This window comes from Lissotriton helveticus, chromosome 2_1, assembly GCF_964261635.1.
Source record: "Lissotriton helveticus chromosome 2_1, aLisHel1.1, whole genome shotgun sequence".
NCBI lineage: Eukaryota > Metazoa > Chordata > Amphibia > Caudata > Salamandridae > Lissotriton > Lissotriton helveticus.
In genome coordinates this window covers 881,928,318-881,943,794 of record NC_136059.1, presented here as the reverse complement: position 1 = coordinate 881,943,794, position 15,477 = coordinate 881,928,318, and positions in this window count along the sequence as shown.

Here is a 15,477-nt window from a genome sequence, read left to right as displayed (position 1 = left end):
ATTTTCTAAATAATAGTATATATATTGTAAGTTTTATAAATGAAATTTATTTGCAATAAAGCAAGCATGATGGTAAGAAATAAGAAAAGTACAATTTAAGCAATTGAATCAATTTAAAGAAATTATATGAAGTTTAGCATTTCTAAAACCTATTTCCCTAACTGAGCTAAATAGACAGAAATTAAAGTAAAGTTCTTTGAGGATTCTTACGTGCTCCACGCAAAGTCCAGCAGCACATCACCCTCATCGGAAAGTCAGAAAGCAGCAGCCAGCCCAACCCTAAGGGCATGACTTTTTATACCTTTCTACGCTAACTAAACTAGCAAAGGAAAGTTTTCAGAAATACTCGACGTCCCATTGGCTGAGAGTGACAAGTGACATGTCACCCGATTCTTAAAAAGTTCCACAAAATCATGTCTTACAAAGACCATTGTCTCTTCCACGTGAAGCCAGAGGCTTCCTGCGATTGCAACTTTGTTTTAAGTCATCCTCGCAGCTTCCATAGTCTTACAGTGCAACTTCCGCGGATGCCAAGTTAAGGACTGACAAAAAGTTCACTTTCGACCTTGGCCATGTCCGACAGAATGATGTCAGCTCATCAGTTTTTGCTTTGTGAATGCAGCTTCAATAAACGTTTTAATTCAGAATGGGCGTCTCGTGACTTTCTGCAGAATTATAGATCAGCTTTTATTTTGCGGCTCAAATAGCTAGGCCTCAAAAGCAGGCAACTTATGATTTCTAGTATAAAACAAACACAAGAAAAGTATTAATGTAAGAAATAAAGTATATTCTGTATCCACCCCATGGTTTACTAAATAATTAGCCCACCCGATTAATCAAAATGTTACCTAGCCATTGCAAACAAATAAAGCAGCGTTTATATTTACCAGTCTCCGTTTTTCTATGAGACCCATATGCACCTAGAATAGTAGAAATGACATCACACAGACAAGAAAAAGCAAAACAAGCACATGCTTATTTTAAATATGCAGCAGTTAGTAATGACAAAAACGAAAACAATAAATTATTTTATTATTTTGCACGAACAAAAAGATGCAACATTTATGCACGTTTATGAGCACACATGTTAGTCCCCCCACGTGTAAAGTTTAATCTAGGTTGTATTAGCACGACATATCACAAATCATTAATAATTTTATTCATGTTATGGAAATGTGACTTTGCGAGTTTAAACAAAATTTTGTTTTCTATCTCGCTCCATCAACTCCCTCATCTGGTGATTAACAAATCACCACACCAGCACTCAAAATTTTGGTAAATTTAATTTATAAGAAATCGATTCAAATTCATTGTATTAGTAAACCTAAAAGTCTGTTTCAGCATAATCCTTGCAATTAACATGACGCTCTCTATGTAACTCCTGCAACTCAATCTCCCTTTCCTCTTCTTTTCTGAGTTTATAAATTCTCTTCTTTTCTCTTAAATGCTTCTTTCTTTTATGCAACAGACAACCTACTTTAGTCAAAATAAAAATAAATATAATTATAATCAAAGGTGCCAGTATCTTGCCAAGAATTGAACTTCCGATATTATGAAACCAGTTTTTAATTGCTTGAAACCTATTTGAAAGTTTCCCAGTAAAATCTTCTTCTTCTAAAGGAATTATTTCAGAATGCATTTGTGTAATATTCTTAATATACATTTCAATATTTTTACTTTCATCCGGTATATATGTACAGCAATGTTGGACATGTAAAATGCCACAGACTCCTCCCTCTTTTGCTAGGAGTATGTCTAAAGCAAGACGGTCTTGAATTACCATGGATCTAATTGCAATAACTTCAACATTCACTAATTGAAACCCATCAGCAGTGTCAGTTGATAATCTATCAACTATAGTGGACAATTTTCTGATTCTCCCTGCATTTAGGGTTATACCAACAAAAGGTATTACAGCTTGGAAAATATCTCCCAGAACTTCAGTAAAAGTTTCTCTTTTAGCTCTATTTACATAATTATGAATTTTAAATAATCCTTCTGAATCTCTGTCAACATGAAACACTTTAGGAAAAACAATTCCCACATAACAAGTTCCATACCAATGGTCTGGAAGGTTGTAGTAGGCTTTGTCACCACAAACAAAATAAATTCCAGGAAAGATAGGATCTTTTCCACCTTTAAATCCCCAACCTCCCATAATTTGATAAGTATCTTCACAGTTGCTTGCACCTACAAAATAATTATCAAAAAGTGTGTTATCTCTTCTAATGCAAAGCTTTCCACTAACAGGTTTGTCTATGTGAATTGCAATATTTTCAAGCATTTTGCCATTTAATTTCTCATCCTCTTTTTGCCAGAAGGATGACTTAGTCTGCTTGACTAATTCATTTCTCTTATAAATTGCTCTTCTCTCCTCAACCATATTCAGAAATTTCTTCCCTTCAGCACTTAATTTACATGTTAGATTATTCTTGTAAGCATACTCATAAGTGAGTTCATTAGTAACAAGGAAATATTCTCTCAATTGTTTAGCTTTCTTATGCTTATTTAAAGCATTATCAATCTTGACATTAGCAAAAATCTCATCATAATTTGAATAGTAATATTCTAAACGACCAGTTTGATAAAATAAACTAGTTAATACACTACATGTAACAGCATAAGTGAGAGGAAGCATATTATATGTTACTCCCTCAGAAACAGAAGCGGGTAACTTAACGCATACATAACAATCCTTTGCATCCATTACCTTTACATATTCACTCAAAAGCTTTGTGAAAGTATTGCTTGAAAAATCACCTATTGATTTATCTTGATGAATGTTAGGCTGATGATCAATAACCTTTGCAGATGCACTATGTTTAGTTTGGCTAACCAGAGCTTTGCTTGTTATGTTAACTTTGTGTAATTCTCTATTCATTTCTAAAGGTATAATCACAGCTAGTACCAACCAGAGCAGAACTAAAATGAGCAGACACACCAGAGTCATCTTACAGCATCTTTTAAAAACAGAGCATTTTGAAGTGCTCTCCTTAATGTAAGGCATTTTTAGGTTAGTTTTAGCCTCAAAAATAAAATTAAAAATAAATTTTAAAATTTATATACACCCCCCTTTTAAAATATATTTTTCTTTTATAACCCTAAACAAGATTTCTTCGACCTTATGTCATACATAAGTTTTCTTCTATTAGACAGTTTTCTTCGACCTTGTGTCAACTAACAGGATTTCTTCAGCCTTATGCCAATTTAATAAATTTGTACTTCAGTCATTGTCACTAATTTCTTGGATTTCGTTTTCTTCTTCACTACTATCATATATGTCTATAACAGGTGGAATTACTAAGTAAGTCCACTCAGGAGACTTGTATTTTTGGTTTGGTCTAATTATTCTCTTCCCTTTTCTTGATATCACTTCTATTTTCCTTCCAACTCCAACCTCTTTTCCAGGACTCTTTTGACTACTGATTTCTTCAACTTGTTCTATTGGCTTTTTAATCAATCTGACTCTCAATCTTCCACCAGGCCAGTAGTCTGCTTTTCTCACGTACTTTTTCTTTGGTTCAGAATTATTCGATTCAGATTTCCAAGTCCTTTTCTTTCTGCTTTCACTTCCACCTTCCGCGTCACTTTCCTCAGTTTCGTAGTCTGAAATTTCAATTGACTCAGGAACTTCTCTATACGGCAATTTCACTCCTTCAGGAACTTCACTTTGTCTTCCATCACTGGTACTTGGTAATTCGTTCTCCTCCTCTTCCTCAATTACCTCTAGCTTCCCAGATTTCGGAATTTTGTTCCTTACTTCAGAGCTTGTTCTCTGCCTTTCGATACTCTCCTGGTCTGAAACTTCTTTCGGTTCAGCTTCTTTGTCTTCAATATAGACAACCGAATCCTCAGTTATCTTTCCTTTTAACAGATTCTCTTTACCTTCAGAATCTATTTCAATTATTTCTAAGTCTTTTCTTGTCAGATTTCCATTCACTGGCACAGTTTCCAGATGTCGACTTTCTTGTCGATCTTCAGAATCTGGAATTACTTCACCTTCTGTTCTGTCTTCTGCTTCAGAATCAGAGTCATCTGTGGTATCACTTTCAACATCAGAATTCTCAGGAGTTGGTATTGGAATAGTATGACTTGGATGAATCCAGCGCTTCAATCCTCTGCACTTTACAGCATTAGTAGTGATCAAGATTACCTGCCTAGGTTTCTGCCATCTAGGAGATAGACAATTCCTCCTCCGATGTACTTTCGTTCTGACCCAGTCTCCAGGTCTCAGATCATGTGTCAAAACTTTGTCATCTGATTGTGCTTCAGTTCCCACCTGATTAGACACAGAAGTTACCATATCAGATAACCTTTTACAGTAATCCAAAATTGCACTGTCATTTATGCTCAACAGTTTACCTACAGGTACAAAAGCTTGCCTCATAACTCTTCCCATCAAAATTTCATGAGGACTCAAACCTGTCTTTTTATCTGGTGTACTTCTTATTGACATCAAAACAAGTGGAAGAGCATCAGTCCACTTAACTCCTGTCTCTAGACACATTTTTCCAATTCTGTTTTTGATAGTTCCATTTATTTGTTCAACTACACCTGATGCCTCTGGTCTGTATGCACAGTGTATTTTCTGCTCAATGCTCATAGCTTCGCAAATTAACTTCAATAGTTTGTTATCAAAATGACTTCCTCCATCACTCTCAATAGTAACTGGAAAACCGTACCTTGGGATGATTTCTCTGAGCATTAGTTTTGCTACTGTAATTGAATCACAATGTCGTGTAGGAAAAGCCTCTACCCACCTCGAGAACAAGCATACAATTACAAGTACATATTTCAAACAGTTGTGTAAGGGCATTTCAATGAAATCTATTTGTAACCTGGTAAAGGGACCACCCTCTCGACCAATTATTCCTGTCCCCACCACTGATTTTCTGTTTGGATTCATTTGTTGGCATGACAAACACCTTTGACAAAAAGATTCTGCAATGGTTCTAAATTTGGTATTGAACCATGTCTCTTTAAACAGTCTAACCATAGAATCTCTTCCTAAATGTGCAGGACCATGATATAATCTGGCCATGTCAGAAATCATGCAATTTGGTAAAACCACTCTGCCATCTTTGTAAACCCACACTCCATCTTCATCACGTTGTCTACAATCTGATCTTAACCACTGGTCTTTTTCTTCATCATCTGCTTCGTTTTGTAAATCTCTAATCTCATTCCATGTTTCTACAATAGTTGTTAGCATTAATGAATTTGAATCAGTTTCTGTACTTCTATTCCGATTGTAAGAATAATTTTTCCTTGCGCAGTACTTTGCTGTTTCATCTGCGAAGGCATTTCCTTTGGAAATATAATCAGTCCCTCTAGTGTGTGCTGCACACTTGACTATGGCAATTTCTTTTGGCAATTGTATTGCTTCAATTAATCTTCTAATGAAAACTGCATTTTTAATTGGTGATCCTGTTGATGTCATGTATCCTCTCTGTGACCAGAGTTGTCCATAATCATGCACAACTCCGTACCCATACTGACTATCAGTAATGATGGTAACTCTTATATCCTTTGATATTTCACATGCACGAATTAAAGCAATCAATTCAGCTACTTGAGCTGAACGAACTCCTTCAAGACATGATGCTTCTTTAATGTTTTCGACTGTACAAACTGAGTATGAAGCTTTCAAGACACCACCTTCGGATCTTAAGCATGAGCCATCTACAAAGTAGACAAAATCCGATTCAGGCAAAGGTCTGTCTTTGATGTCTTTTCTTGGTTTTGTGCAGAATTCCATGACATCTAAACATTCATGTTCTGTCTCGATGTCATCAACAATTTCAGAATCAGGCAGTAATGTAGAAGGATTCAGATTCAAACATCTTGAAATCGAAACATTATCTGCTCCTAGTATGATTTTCTCATACTTTGTCAATCTGCTACTTGTTAAATGTTGAGTCTTACCTCTTGTCAGTAATATTTCAACTGAATGAGGCACAAAAACTTTCACAGGAAATCCCATAATGATTCCTTCACTTTGTTCGAGACTGATACTTGTAGCTGCAACTGCTTTTAAACAACCTGGTAATGCTTTTGCAATTGGATCAAGAACTGCAGAGAAATATGCAATAGGTTTCTTTAGGTTTCCATGTCTCTGAATTAACACAGATAATGCACATCCTTCTCTCTCACTGCAATACAGTTCAAAATCTTTCTCATAATTTGGCATACCTAAAGCAGGAGCTTGGCATAAGCTCTTTTTCAGGTTCTCAAAAGATTCCATCTCAGCATCATTGAGAATAATTGGATCTTTTACATCTGATTTGGTCAATCTTTGTAGTGGTTTTGCAATTACTGAAAATCCACTTATCCATTGTCGACAGTAACCTACCATTCCCAGGAACATTCTGACCTGTCTTTGTGTTCTTGGCGGTAACATTGCTTGAATCATTTTTATTCTCTCTATTGTTACTTGTCTTTTTCCCTTTGCAATTCTGTGACCAAGATATTTCACTTCCTGTTTGCAAAACTGTAGTTTTGCTGGGGACACTTTATGTCCTTCTTCTGCAAGGCGATTTAACAGAATTATTGTGTCTGTTACACAATTTTCTCTTGTCTTAGCAGCTATTAACAAATCATCAATATACTGCACCAACGTAGACCTACCTGGTAAGTCTAAATCTTCTAATGATCTTTTTAACAGTTCGTTAAAGATTGAAGGACTTTCTGTATAGCCCTGAGGGATTCTTGTCCATCCAAGGGTCTTACCTTGGAATCTGAAAGCAAAGATTTCATAACTGTCTGGGTGTAGAGGAACAGTAAAGAATGCATTGCAAAGGTCAATGACTGTGTACCATTCAGCATCATATGGAATCTGAAATAGAATCACTGCTGGATTTGGAACCACAGGACAACATGGAATAACAATTTGATTAACCTTTCTCAAATCTTGTACGATCCTAAATGTTCCGTTAGCCTTTTTAACTCCCATAATTGGTGAATTACAAGAGCTACTCTTCATTTCTTTCAATACACCTTGCTTGATTAATTTTTCAATTACAGGTGTAATACCTTCAATTGTCTCTGTTTTCATTTTATATTGTGGAGTGTTTGGAAATTCTATTCCCTGCTTCAATGCAATTTTAACAGGATCTACGTTTTTCATCAGACCCATCTCATTCCCAGTAAAATCCCATATTTCAGATTTCACTGTTTCTTTTAGCTCTTCAGGTAAATCTTTTTCTTCAAATGCAGGAAACAATTTTGTTTCTTCTGCTTCCATCATCATCATTGTCATTCTGTACAAACCATCTTCCTCCATTGTTTGTAATTCAACTCCTTCAGGAGAACAATATATTCTGCAATTCATTTTACATAGGATGTCCCTACCTAATAGATTTACTGGACTACTATTACAAACCACAAATCTGTGTTTGTCTCTGTAATTTCCAATTTCAACTGGTACTGGATCAGTTAGGTCTGTTTTAATTTGCTGATTACTTACTCCGACAACTTGGATGGTATCCCCAGAGAGAGGTAGGTTTTCAATTTCCACTGATCTAACAGTAGAACGGGTAGCACCAGTGTCCACTAGAAAAGTGATGTCTACATCATTAACTTTCCCGTTTACATAAGGACCAGACTGGTCAACCTCAAGAGTGGCTCCAACAACACACTCTTCCTCCTTTCTCGGGCACCGTCAGCAATAATCATCAGAATCACTGTCTTGGCTTTCTGTCAATAAAAACTGTTGTGAAGCATTTTGCATTTGAACCCTTTGCTGCTTTTGCTGTTTTTGTGGTTTTATTACCTGTTCACATCCCTGAAATCCCACGTTTGGATTATATTTTTGAATTCCCCCACAATTCGGAAAAGGTGGTTGTGGCAACTGGTCCTGACGATTATTCACCTGTTGTTGTTGCTGTTGTTGTAATTGTCGCTGAATATTAAATTCATTTAACCCCTGTTGCATCTGTAGCTGTTGCTGCACGTTAACACCATTCTGCATCTGTGGATTCAATAAGGGATTCTTTAAGTTTCTAGGAGGATGAGGACACTCGTCCCTCCAATGTCCAATTTCGCCACAATTAAAACAAGGTAATCTTTGTTTCAGCTCTTCTATCTTTGGGCTAAATTTCTTTTGGAAATTATTACTTTTAAACTTTCCTTGTATCTGGTTCGTATTTCCAGTTTGAACAAAATTAGTGTTCTTATTTCCCATGCTGGCAATCTGTTGTTCAGCTACTTTTACCTGTGCCCACATGGCTTTCTCCTTTAGCTTCTTCTGTTTTACTTCTAATTCATCGCTACAATATTTTGCTTTTCTCAGAATATCATCTATAGATAGTGCTTGCCATCCGACAATGCTAGTTCTGATCATTTCTCCAATTTCAGGCTTTAGTCCATAAACAAATCTATAGATAAAATGACTCATGTCTTTCTCATCTAATTTTTCATAACCACTGTATTGTTTAAAGATTAACAGTAGTCTTTCATAAAAAGAATGAACTGATTCTTTTGTTTCCTGCTCTGTTCTTTCTATTTTAACCCAATCAACTTCTTTGGGTGGAATTTTGTTTTTCATCCAAACAATTACTTTCTCATAAAAATCCATTACGAGTGGATTTGGGGCACCTGTTTCTTTAATTCGCTCAGGTTCTGTTTTTGGCCAACTAATAGATATTTTACATTCTGTCCAAAGATCAGATGGAACAACAATGTCAAAAAATCCATCCAAATCAATCCACAGAACTTTTGATACTTTGATAAATCTATCGACTTGCCTGTACCACTCAACAGGTTTCTCTCTTAATTTAGGAAAATCATTTGTGAATAACAGAATGTCTTGTCTCGACCATGGGACATGAACATATCCTCCACCTGCAACTTCTCTCATTGGAAATTGTTTTGACATTCTTTCTAATCTTTCATCTTCCTTCCTTTTAGTCCATTTCACTCTCCATTTGTTCAGTTCTCCTAGCTTTTTGATATAGACAATTAAATCTTTAATGTGAACTATTCTTCCCATTGAGTTCAAACTCTCAATGTCGCTTTCTGAGAAATCTAATCTGTAATGTTTTGCAAAATTCTTTTGTTTACTCACATCGATTTCAAGTTCTGCAGCTAGATCCTCTAATTGATCATATTTATTTTTCGTTTTCCATTGAATACTTTTGCAAATGAATAATAGTTCATCATCCCGATAGTAATTTAAACTATCTGGGCCAATTGTTCCAATTATTAATTCTTCTATATTTGCTTTTAATTTGGCCACATCAAGCTTTGGTGTAGTTACCCTGACTTCAGGACTTCCTACATCTGACATAGCACCCATTGGTGTTTTTGGAGATAAATCCTCATTAAAGGTTAAATCAGGCATTCTCGATCTAGAAGTGTTTAATTCTGTCAAATCTGAATAAAATTTTTCAGCAGGCTTTTGAATTTCTGTATTTAAAGGAATAGTTAATCCAGTTTTGTTTGTATTTCTTTGATCAAATACAGGCTGAACAGGACCTATTGTTACTGGAACTGTGACAGCTTCCATGCCTTTTGTCATTCTTTTGATTAATTCTTCTTTAGACCTTAAGTATTCATTATAATCGACCTCATCAACATTTCTTGTCTCTCTTGCATAATCTTTTGGAGGTTCCCTTGCTCTTGGAGTCATTGAAAAATGTCTACCTTCATTTCGAGCATTCTCAAATTCTGATCTTCTAGGAGTTTCAGTGAATTCACTATTATTTGGGTAAAGTTTAGGAGCTTCGCTAATTGGAGGTGCACTCGGTGAAGTTTCAGTAGAAACCACCGGAGTAGACCATGATCTAGGAGGTCTCAAAGGCTGATTAGGCTGTTTCTTTCTAGCAGTTGTATATATTTCTTCCATAACTGCATCCTCAGATTCACTTTCCATAGATTTTCCTGTAGGAGAACCCATTACCATTTCATGAATTAAATACAATCCTTCACTCATGTTTCCCTGTCTCCACATTCGTAATCTATCTTCATGAGTTTCTCTTTTCCATGATGGATTTTTAGAAGGTCTTTTAATTCCACTAGCTTCTCTTTGTAACTGATACATCTCATCTTCCCACTCAACTAAAGCTTCAAATTGAGTTGGTCTCGGTTTTGGAACAAGAGCATTCATTTTCTCTCGTAAGTTTCTTAAAACTCTTACATTAAATGAACCTTCATCAGGCCAAGCCAAAACACCATCGTTTTTAGTATAACGTTTCCAACTGTCGAACCATAAGACAGTATGATATCCGTATTCACCTTCCATGTACGCTGCAGGTGTTTTATACTTATGAAGTAGTTTACCACCTCGCGTTTCTATTTTCTTGTCAGGTGAAAATAAATTCTTAAATTTCTGGAATAATGTTGTCTTTTTCTCAGCATATTTAAAATGATAACTCATTTTTAAAAGTTAAATTTAATTCACAAAATTGTTCGTAAAATATTTCCGGGATGTTCCGCAAAACAACCAATCCGTGCGCGAAACACACCAACAGGCCAATGGCAGTTGAGCTACGTCAGTTTCCTGCTCAACCAATAAATTTGGAGAATTTCCGAAGGACCAATCAGCTCACAGGCCGTCAGAGACTCAGGAGCCAATCAGAATACCGCTTGTGACGTAGGTCACCCAATCCCTGCGCGGCTCTGTGACGTACACAGCAGCTGCGGTTTCTCGTTTCTCACTCCTGGCGCTTACCCCTCCTTCACAAAATCTTTTCACAGCGCCATTTTAAGAACACTTTTCAGTGTAAATTAATTCTTAACAATGACTATAAAGACAACATCTGTTCGTTTCACTAATTAGGATAGTTTTACACACATTCAAGTATCCACACTTCGGAATAGACGGCGCTATTCACACTAAGGATAATATTCAATTGTCAGTAGAGTAACCTTACCCCACCCTTCTAACACGTATAATTATGAACTCGCTTTGCTCTGAACCCACCGCGAAGTGAAAGTTCTAAGAGTTCCACTTGAACATAAAATACAATTCAAACTCGCACTTTTACACGGAAAGTTCCCTAAATTCAAACACACATGAAATCCGTACAGGACTCTCACCTGTTTATAGAATTCATGCACCGTTAGCAAAATAACGACGTTATCCGTACAGGGCTCTCACCTGTTTATAGATATGAAACATGTACCCGTACAGGACTCTAACCTGTTTATAGATAATCATGCACCGACGTTAAATTTTACCCTTCACTCAAGCTTGGATATAACTAATACTCTCATCACAGTGAGTTTTATGGAAGGCGCTTTGTCCCTATTCTCATGCTGCTTTGATTTCTTAGAAAATCCTCACTATACAAGATTCAGACCTAGCCCTAAAACTGTGCTGCTCGGCGACAACACTATGGTACACGGCGATACCTCTTGTGATACTCGGCGATATCACTACAAACTGAACAGATGGCTTGCGTGACTAATTTCTCGCCACACAATCTATACCGGTATAGCTTACAGATAGGCACGAAAAACGAACTTAACGAGTGTTAAAACATTGATCCTATTTTCATACCATGACGCAATCCTTAGCAACCAACATGTTACCTTGGTTACCGCTTAGCAACCATCAATTTCTGCTACCAGATAATTGATCCAGCGGGCTATAGAAAATATATCATAAACTACGCTACCCAATTTCATAACCTATAAACAAAATTCTAAACTATACATGGACCCATTTATGAACCTGATATATTTTTGGGCCTACTGAATCAGGTGGTCAAATAAATCTATATACACATTATTTACAAACTATAAACATATTTATACATTTACAGAAAGAATATTGTCATTAGAATAAAACCCAACCATTTAAACGACCACCATAGGCGACGTGATCTAGCTAAAGGTAACCTATACTTCTAAATAACCAAGACCAGCTTGTTTGTCAAAAGTAAGATTTTATTTTCTAAATAATAGTATATATATTGTAAGTTTTATAAATGAAATTTATTTGCAATAAAGCAAGCATGATGGTAAGAAATAAGAAAAGTACAATTTAAGCAATTGAATCAATTTAAAGAAATTATATGAAGTTTAGCATTTCTAAAACCTATTTCCCTAACTGAGCTAAATAGACAGAAATTAAAGTAAAGTTCTTTGAGGATTCTTACGTGCTCCACGCAAAGTCCAGCAGCACATCACCCTCATCGGAAAGTCAGAAAGCAGCAGCCAGCCCAACCCTAAGGGCATGACTTTTTATACCTTTCTACGCTAACTAAACTAGCAAAGGAAAGTTTTCAGAAATACTCGACGTCCCATTGGCTGAGAGTGACAAGTGACATGTCACCCGATTCTTAAAAAGTTCCACAAAATCATGTCTTACAAAGACCATTGTCTCTTCCACGTGAAGCCAGAGGCTTCCTGCGATTGCAACTTTGTTTTAAGTCATCCTCGCAGCTTCCATAGTCTTACAGTGCAACTTCCGCGGATGCCAAGTTAAGGACTGACAAAAAGTTCACTTTCGACCTTGGCCATGTCCGACAGAATGATGTCAGCTCATCAGTTTTTGCTTTGTGAATGCAGCTTCAATAAACGTTTTAATTCAGAATGGGCGTCTCGTGACTTTCTGCAGAATTATAGATCAGCTTTTATTTTGCGGCTCAAATAGCTAGGCCTCAAAAGCAGGCAACTTATGATTTCTAGTATAAAACAAACACAAGAAAAGTATTAATGTAAGAAATAAAGTATATTCTGTATCCACCCCATGGTTTACTAAATAATTAGCCCACCCGATTAATCAAAATGTTACCTAGCCATTGCAAACAAATAAAGCAGCGTTTATATTTACCAGTCTCCGTTTTTCTATGAGACCCATATGCACCTAGAATAGTAGAAATGACATCACACAGACAAGAAAAAGCAAAACAAGCACATGCTTATTTTAAATATGCAGCAGTTAGTAATGACAAAAACGAAAACAATAAATTATTTTATTATTTTGCACGAACAAAAAGATGCAACATTTATGCACGTTTATGAGCACACATGTTAGTCCCCCCACGTGTAAAGTTTAATCTAGGTTGTATTAGCACGACATATCACAAATCATTAATAATTTTATTCATGTTATGGAAATGTGACTTTGCGAGTTTAAACAAAATTTTGTTTTCTATCTCGCTCCATCAAAGGCATAAATCCTACTGCGGGTATTTGTGCTCCAGTAACTAAATCAATCCTGCAATCATATGGTCTATGAGACGGAAGGATGGACGTCTTTTGTTTATTGCATACTTTAGATAAGTCTTGATAACAAGAAGACAATTCAGGAACTACAGTTTCTGGATTCACAGCTATTTCCAAATGCTTTTGTGTTTCAAAAATGCAATGGGACTTACAGTAGTCAGAATGAAACTACAAAGACTGACTTGTCCACTCAATGTCAGGATTGTGTTTTGTTAGCCATGGAATGCCTAAGATGACTGGAAACTAAGGGTTCGAATAAGGTTAAAAGATACAGTCTCTGTATGTTTATCATGTATGCAGAGGGTTAATTCCCCAGTAGCATGTGCTATGGGGCCCGATGTAATGTCACTGCCATCGATGATTTTCTCCTCTTCCATGATAGCCTTAGTCACCAAAGGGATTTTCATTTGTTTGGCCCATTGTATGTCCATGAAATTCCCTGTTGTACCAGAATCTAACAAAATCTGGATTTCAATGGTGTGCATTTCCCATTTAAGATGAGATTTAACAAAAGAATGATGGAAGGAAGGTAATGTACTATTCTGAGCTGCCAGTTGTAAGACAATCATTCCTGACCTACCTGAAGCACTTGTCTCCACTGGCATCGAGCTTAAGAGTTTACCGACACACTTTGTCTCTTAGGTCTCACAGGACATTCACAAAAAGTGCCCTTGCTTGCCACAATAAAGACAGAGCTTCTTGTCTCGAAGTGTTTGTCACTCTTCATCACTGAGGGGGCCCCTAATGCTACTGATTTGCATAGGTTCTGATTTGTCTGTTGTTTTCTCAAGTTCTACTTTTTCTCTTTGTACAGCACTATACAGGTGTCAGAATGTCCTTTCTCTCACCTTATTTCATTTAATCGGTGGTCTAAATTTACCACCAAGTCAATTAGAGTACTACATGACTCAGGAGGATCTACTACTTGTGCCAAGAGGTCTTTTAAATAATCTCTAAGTCCTTTGTAGAATAGAGCACTATCCTTTTCTAAAGGCCACCCTTCTTCTGTAACCAATCTATTGAAAGTAGATATATAGGTCATCGAATCCTTTGTGCCTTCTTTCAGATTCACAAATTTGGTATCAACAGACTGCATAAAGGAATGCCTATTCAATCAATCAATCAAATATATACTTTATTCGGCATCAATAAAACAACACCATAAAAGCACAAACTTAAAAACAGTTAATATATCTACAATTTACACATTCCCTCTGAGATTCCTAAGACAAATTGCCACTCTTAAAAAAAAAAAAAAAGAATTTACAGTACAGCACAGGTTTGAAAACAGTTCATACATGTACAATTCACACATTCCCTCTGGTGTTCCTCAGCCGCATTGCCACTCTTAAAAAGTTTACAGTACAGTACAAGGTTAAAATCTCCAAGGAGAGTTGCAGGTACAATAGAGCTACTTTAGCCTGTCTAAACCCTGCTTTTTTTAAAAATTCTTTTAAAAAAATGCTTCCTTGGGTGCGTATAAAACGGGCATAGCAGTACAAAGTGAAGGGTGTCCCGCAGAGATCGTTGATCGCAGCCGCAGGGACCCTTCTGCTCCACCGTCTTAGAAAAACCTGCTGCCACCGCAAGGCTATGGTGTAAGGAATCCAGCCTGAAACGCGTCATTGAAAACCTGTCTTGGGCACTGTGAATGAGATACAAATAGGGTTCAATGCCCAAGCAGCATTTGGTCAGGATGTGCCTTCTGACTGCGGGGTTTCTTATCTCCTTATCTTCCCTACTGGAACCTAGTAGTTTCGAAATCTCCCCCTTGACCATAATCTTATCCTTTGCCAGCAATTTCGTGGGTGAGTAAAAAATTCTGGGCAACCCAGGACCTCAAAGGATTCCCTAACATAATTGAGCTATGGAATATTCATCCCCTTATCACGTCCCATGCAATCCTTTATAATTTCTCTTGTCAGAGTGTCCTCTGGATTTTAACCCAGCAGCTAACAGGTTTTAGCTTTGTCCTATCATTAATGTAGACAGCACCCAATTCCTCATGCACGATAAAACATGGGGTACATTGTGGCACTTTCAGTAATTTTCTAAATAATTTGTTCTTTTCAGTGTGGAGGGACTTGGCGTCCACAAAGCCCCAAACTTCACTGCCATAGAGTACTTTAGCAGAACATATTGAGTTACAAAGATTCAGGATCTGATCAGGAGACCAACGACCCAACCTGTGAGCATAATTCATGATCGCCCCCATGCTTCTAGTTAGGGTGCAACATTTCTCCTCCAACAAAGGTTTAAAATTAAGCCTAGAATCGACTAATATCCCCAAATAGGAAAAAGACT